Source organism: Equus przewalskii, chromosome 9, assembly GCF_037783145.1.
Source record: "Equus przewalskii isolate Varuska chromosome 9, EquPr2, whole genome shotgun sequence".
NCBI classification, from domain to species: domain Eukaryota; kingdom Metazoa; phylum Chordata; class Mammalia; order Perissodactyla; family Equidae; genus Equus; species Equus przewalskii.
The window spans coordinates 18,586,162-18,593,515 of NC_091839.1; positions in this window are offsets into that span (position 1 = coordinate 18,586,162).

The window sequence follows — 7,354 nt, forward strand, 5'->3', positions numbered from 1 at the left end:
CAGATTTAGTCTGGCTAGTAGACTTAGTGGTGAACATACTTTGTGGATTGTGGAAGGGGAGAGCCAACATAAGAACCTAGGCGGCTTGTTTCAGAGTTCACCTCTTCACCGCTGTGCTATAAAGACTCAACGTAGCATAAAGCTTCAATGTCTAAAACAGGGTGGTCCTGGAGCAGATTTACACAAGTAGCTTGAGGGCATAAAATAATCTAGAAGAGGACCTGGGTACTGATGGAAATCAGGATGTGATAAAGTGGCATTTCAAATCAGTGGACAAAGCACGAGTTATTCAGTGATTGGGCTGTAACAGCTGGCAAGACACCTGGGAAAGAATTGTGCTCCTTACATCAAAATACATTTCAGGTGGGTCAAGATCACAACGTGGAAAATGAAAAACGTAATTCACTACCAATAAGTATGGGTGAACATTTCTATCATCTTGGCACAGGGAAGGGCTTTCTAAGAAGAATATAAAAACAAGACTCCATAAAGGAAAAATTTGATAAGTTTGACTATATAAAAACAAAACCTCTGTGTGGGAAAATGAAAAGAAAATGAACCAAGTTAAAAGGTATCAAACTTGTAAAAAATTTCAATATTTATGACAAAGGGCTTAATTTCCCTAATATACACAGAGCTTTAAAAATTACATAAAAGGATCAACAACCCAATAGACAAATATGCATATAAAATGAAGACTGTTGAAAAATAAGTAAAGTACAAACTAGCTTATGATCCAGCCATCCCACTTGTGGGCATATACCCGAGGGAATTAATCTCAAAGAGATACTTGCATTCCCGTGTTCAGTGAAGCATTATTCACAATAGCCAAGATATGGAAACAACCTAAATGTTCATCTATGGATAAATGAATAAAGAAAATGTTATACATAAAAAGAATGGAAGGGCCAGCCCCATGGCCAAGTGGTTAAGTTCTCAAGCTCTGCTTTGGTAGCCCAGGGTTTCACTGTTTCTAATCCTGGGTGCGGACATGGCATGCTGAGGTGGCATCCCACATGGCACAACCAGAGGCACTCACAACTAGAATATACAACTATGTACTGGGGGACTTTGGGGAGAAGCAGCAAAAAAAAAAAAAAAAAAAAGGAGATTGGCAACAGACGTTAGCTCAGGTGCCAATCTTTAAAAAAACCCAGCAATGGAATATTATTTAGCCATGAGAAAGAAGGAAATTCTGCCATTTGCAATGACATGGATGGACCTTGAGGGCATTATGTTAAGTGAAATAAGTCAGAGAAAGATAAATACTGTATGATCTCACTTATATGTGGAATCTGAAAAGGACAAACTCATAGAAACAGAGAGTAGAAAGATGGTTGCTGGGGTCTGGGGAATGGTGGAAATGCGGAGATGTTGGTCAAGGGATACAAACTTCCAATTTTAAGAGAAATAAGTTCTGGGGATCCAATGTACGTATAGTTAACTACTATATGACATACGTAAAAGTTGCTAAAAGAGTAGATCTTAAGTGTTTTCGCCACCAAAAAAAGGTAATTACATGAGATGATGGAGGTGTTAACGTTATAACTCTATTGTGATAATCATTTCACAATACATATGTGTATCAAATCATCACGTTGTACACCTTAAATGTACACAATGCTATAAATCAACTATATCTCTATAAAGCTGGGAAAAAATCTCTAACATATGAATAACAGTGGTCCCCAAAGTAAAGGGAACAGATGGAGAAGAAGCAACAAGTAAACTAGTAATGAAAGGTAATGTCTTCCCTTAAGGAAAAACCCATCTTTTGCACTGTTAAAGCCTTCATTGGCTTCCAGGCAGTTCTGATAAGAAAAGATATATATCTGGGCATATCCTGGTGAAATCTGTGAACTCCAAGAATTGAGAGCAAATCTCACAGGCATCAGATAGAAAAATAAGTTACATATAAAGAAAAAAAGGATCAGACTACCATTGGACTTCTCATCTCCAGCACTGGGAGGCAGAAGACTATGGAATAACATATCTACAGAGATAATAAGAGAAAAAAAGAATGGCAACCTGAGAATCCTTTATTCAGGCAAGATATTAACTTTCAGGGCAAAAAAGTAAAACAAGATATTTGAAGATACACAAGGTTTTATAGAGAGTATCATGTATGTCCTTCATCTGAGGAAAATCCTTTAGAAAGGACTCAAGTGAAAGAGTAAACAAATCAGAACAAAGAACTCAAAAGAAAGGAGGAAAATGAGGGGAAGTAATATGTGGTAAATAATAGACTCTGAATCCTGTTTTATACATACATATATATGCCCAAGTACACGTACAAGTGAAAGTGTATATATACATATATATGAATACATGTGCAGTAATTAAATACTAGATAATGATAATCTTCCCAGGAATGTGTAAAAATTCTCTAAATAGGATTTTTTTTACTCAAAAGGGACAAACTCCAAGAGAAGTTTAATAATAGTTTAATACTTTTAGTTCCATACTATCTCAGCAAAAATCTAGGAGTTAGGGGTGAAATAATGAGGGAAAGGAAAAGAGTTCCAAATGTCTCATCTTATTGGGGGTGAGGGGATGGCAGAAATGGGGCATCTTGGTGGCGGAAATAGTAGGTACCTTGTTTTCCAATCATATTAGAGAAATAGACTTGTGATTATGAGCACTGCAAGGTGAATGGACCCATTAGGGGAAAAGAGCAACAGAGCCTCCACATCAACAAGAGGAAACGTGAATATAAACTTGATCAACTCAGGAGCCGGCCCTGCGGCAAGTAGTTAAGTTCACACACTCTGCTTCAGTGGCCCAGGGTTTCGTCAGTTCAGATCCTGGGCACAGACCTAGCACTGCTCATCAAGCCACACTGTGGCAGTGTCCCACATAGCACAACCAGAAGGACCTACAACTAGAATATAGAACTATGTACTGGGGGGCTTTGGGGAGAAGAAGAAAAAAACAAAGAAGAACATTGGTAACAGATGTCAGCTCAGGCGCCAATCTTAAAAAAAAAAAAAGAAAACTTGACCAACTCAGAAAAAATTTAAGAAAAATGTCAGTCATTACACTAAATGTGAACAGACTGAATTCACCTATTAAAGACCAGAGGCTGCAGAGAGGGATTAAAAAAGAAATCCAACTAAGTGCTGTTAACAAGTAACCTCAACATAATACAAAAAGAGAAAAGAAAGTTGAAAACAAATGGGTGGGCAAAGTGAAACAAAGTAAATGCAAACAAAGACAAAGCAAAAATTGTGATATTAATTTCAGAGAAAGCAGAATTTAAGGTTAAAAGTACTGAACGTATTAAATAGAGATATTATATAATAGCTAATGCTCAGAAAATTAATAAAGTAAAAAAAAAAGTAAATGTCCAATGCAGCTAGAAGAAACAACAGCCATAAACCTATATATACCAAACAATATTTTGTTTTGTTAGTGCTATCATGTGGATTCCAACTCTTAGCAACGCCTGCGGACAGCCGAGTGGAACCCTGCCTCACCCCCCTGTGCCATCCTCTCATCTTCCGGCGCGGCATCAGACAGTGCTCCACCGCTATCACAGGGTAGCTAAATATATAAAGCATTACCAAATATATAGATTACAAAATATACAGACCATTACAAAACCAAAGATTAAAATATAACAACAATAGGAACATCATACATCTCTTTCAGAATTGATAGATCTAATGGGAAAAAAAAGTAAGGACACAGAGAAATTGAGTAATGCGAACAATAAATACTATTTAATAGATACACAGTAGTATTAGAAAGAAACAATTTTAAGAGAGATAAAGTAACTTTTAATTACTTGGAAATTAAGAAATATACTTCTGGGTAATCCTTGGATTACTAAGAAACTAAGGGGAAAATCACAAAGTTTCCAGGAAGCATAAAAGGGAGAATATTTAATACCAAAACCTTTGGAACACAGCAAAAATCATACAAAAATTTAGAACTCTAAGTCACTTTATTATTAGAGACTAAAGATTGAAAAAAAGGAACTTAAACTCACCTTAAGAAATTAGAATAATGACAAAGCAAACTAGAAAGAGGGAAATTATGATAAGGATAAAAAGTGAAATTAATGCAATAGAAAATAAAAAAATCATAAGTGATCCAAAAATCCAAATGCTGCTTGTGAGCCTGATTTAAGAAAAGTCATAGGAACAAAGTACACAATAGTAAGAATGAGAAAAGAGATACAGCCATCAAAATCAGAATTTTAAGGGAATCCTATATGAAATTCTACATCAACAAATCTGAAACCCTAGAGGACACTGACAGTATCTAGTAAATGTAAATTACTAAAAGTGACCCAAGAATTTTGGGGGAAAAATTAACAGAAGTTATTGGGAAGACGAGTAAAGATCTATCATTGAAAAGGCACTGGGACCAGATGGATTCAGAGCTGAGTTCTATTTAACCTTTAAAAAGCAAATGGGAGGCCGGCCCTGTGGCTGAGTGGTTAAGTTCGCGCACTCTGCTTCAGTGGCCCGGGGTTTCATCAGTTCCAATCCTGGGTGTGGACATGGCACTGCTCATCAGGCCATGCTGAGGCAGCATCCCACATGCCACAACTAGAAGGACCCCCAACTAAAAATACACAACTATGTACCCAGGGGGCTTTGGGAGAAAAAGGAAAAAGAAAATCTTTGAAAAAATAAAAAAATAAAAAGCAAATGGTTGTAGTACCAATTAAACCATGAGGCTCAAATTGTGGTCCATGAACCACTTGTATTACCTGGAGGCTTGATACAAATGCAAATGAATGGATCCAAATTCAGATCTACTCAATCAGAATCACTGGGGGTGGGGCCCAAGAATCTGCTAACCAATCCCCCAGGTGATTCTTTGGTATACCAAAGTTTGAGAGGCAGTGGCCTAAATTGCAGAAAAAGATGGAGAGTTCCTCATTTTACTTTATGGAGCTAGCGTAACTTTAATACGAAAATCTGAAAAAGATGGGTAGAATGAAAAAATTTCATTTACGATGATTAGATGAACAAACTAAACATTAGCAAATAGAATCTAGCAATATATCAAAGGGATAATACGTTATGACTAATGAAGGATTGATTCCACAAGGATGGGTCAATATAAAAAAATCTATCAACAAGGTAAAAATGTATTTGGTAAAATTCAGCAGTTCTATGAATGTACTAAAAAATATTGAATTGTAAGCTTTAAATAGGTGAACTGTATTGTACATGGATTACATCTCAATAAAGCTGTTATAAAGAAAATCTTAGACCTTTGGACAAAGGAATCTTGAGAGGGAAGGGAGAAAGCAGGCGGAACTAAGACTGAATTTTGGGTATGCTGTGGAGAGAGGGCAGACAAGTCAGACTGGAGTCTCCTACTCCTAAATCACTTTACTGGTTTACCTTGAGAGGTGGAAACCAAGAGGTGAACGAGTGGGCGGGGCCAAGAGACGAGGTAGGAGCCAATGGAAAACAAGTGGAACCAGACCCTCCAAGTGGGCGCTGCTCAACTCCTCCATAGTAATCAAGCTCTTTCAACCGCCAAACTAACGGCGTCTCAGCAGGAGTAAATGAGAAAGTCCAGAGAAAAGGGCCCCTTGGACAACAGTTCTTCTCTGACGAGGCACCCCAAACTTCAAACCTCACCCTCACCCCACAACCCTCTCAAGGGCAGCTCACCCTGCATCATTAGGCAATCTGAAATCCTGGGTCTCCCGCTAAGGGCTATCACTTCCTCGGTCTTGTAGGATTTTGTTCATTCAAAAATTTCAAAGCCTAAAGTTGTTCATTGAATTCTCTCATTAATTTTTTGGCATCTCTGCTGCATTTGTAAAAACTAGATTTTTGTTTTTTTGAAGCAGCTTTTGACTTTGTTGATCCCATTTTCTATATCACTAATTTCTGCTACTTAGTATTTTCTTCCTTCTACTTATGTTGGATTTATTCAGTTCTTTTATAAGTGCTTGCTAATAACTGTGTTCCTCTGTCCTTCTAGCCTTCTTGTTCTGGTCAGTGGAATGTAAACAGAAGCGATGTGCTTCACTTTCGGACCTGGTCCGTAAAACTCATTCTCTTTCCCCATCCACCAGCTCACTGGCAAGAACTCCAGAATCAAGAGGAAGGAAGAGCCCCAAGATGAAAGCAGTCTGGGTTCCTTAATGACTGAATGACGTAGAGGCCCCCCACCCTCATTCCAGGCTATACTGTACCATATTTTATAAGCAGGAAATAAAATTTGATTGTATGAAGCCACTGAGATTTTGTATCTGATCTGTTAGAGAAGCTATCATTATTTACCTTAACTAATACAGAAATTATAAATGGTTTCTATCTTTTTTAGTAGTTACCCTTGTAATTTTAACATGCACCCTTATCAAAGTCTGAAGATCAGTATTACATTTATCACACCGCTGAGGTGAATATCTCTAGTGTGTGTTACTGTTGTCCAGTACTTTATGTCAGTTTTTTAACTTTACAAATTAACCGCTGTTTTTATTGCTTTATAGACTCAGTATGTGTTTACATTTACCCACATCACCATCATTTTCTTGGCTTGGCCTTTCTTCTGTCTCAGGTCTCAGATCTTCCTTCTGGGATCATTTTACTTCTCCTTGTAGTACATTCTTTACCAAAGATTTGTGGGTGGAAGACTGTTTTGTCTGCCTGAAAATATGTGTCTTTTGCTCTGTTCTTGCGAAATAGTGTTTGTTGGATTTACAATTCTAAGTCGATAGTTCCTATCTCTTGGCTTCCCCTGCTGTTGATAAGAAACCAGCTGCAAGAGTGGCATTCCGATGTAGGTCATGCCTTTTCTGCCTGATCACTCTTTAGATCTATTTTTGGAGTGCTGCAGTTTCCTTTTTTTTAAATCCTCCTTTGGATATGCTGTTTCCCCAGTCCAAACACTTGTGTCTTTCCCGGATTTTGGAAAAAGTTCAGCATTTTTCTCTTCGCATGTTGCCTCTGACCTGTTCTTCCAATGGCCTCTTTCTGGAACTCCTATTAGATGTATGTTGGACTTTCTTCTGCTATCCTCCATGTCTCTTAATCTCATACGTTTAATACTGGAGTTTATCTATGTTACATTATTGGTAATTTCCTCAGATTTGTCTCTTTTCCTAGTTTTTTTAATTGGTTGTTTAACCCATCCATTGATGTTTTTAATCTTAATGATTTTTTCCTTTCTAAAAGCTCTTATTAGTTCTTTTTCAAATACCCTGGTCATTTTTGGGACTCTCTTGTTCCTTGCTTTCAATTTCAACACCCTCTTTTTGTCTTTAAATATATTAAGCATATTAATTTTATATTATGTACCTGATAATTCCAGTACATTCCATCTTTTCAGGTCTGATTCTGCTACTTGTTGGTGCTGCTATTAAGGTGTCTTGTTACCT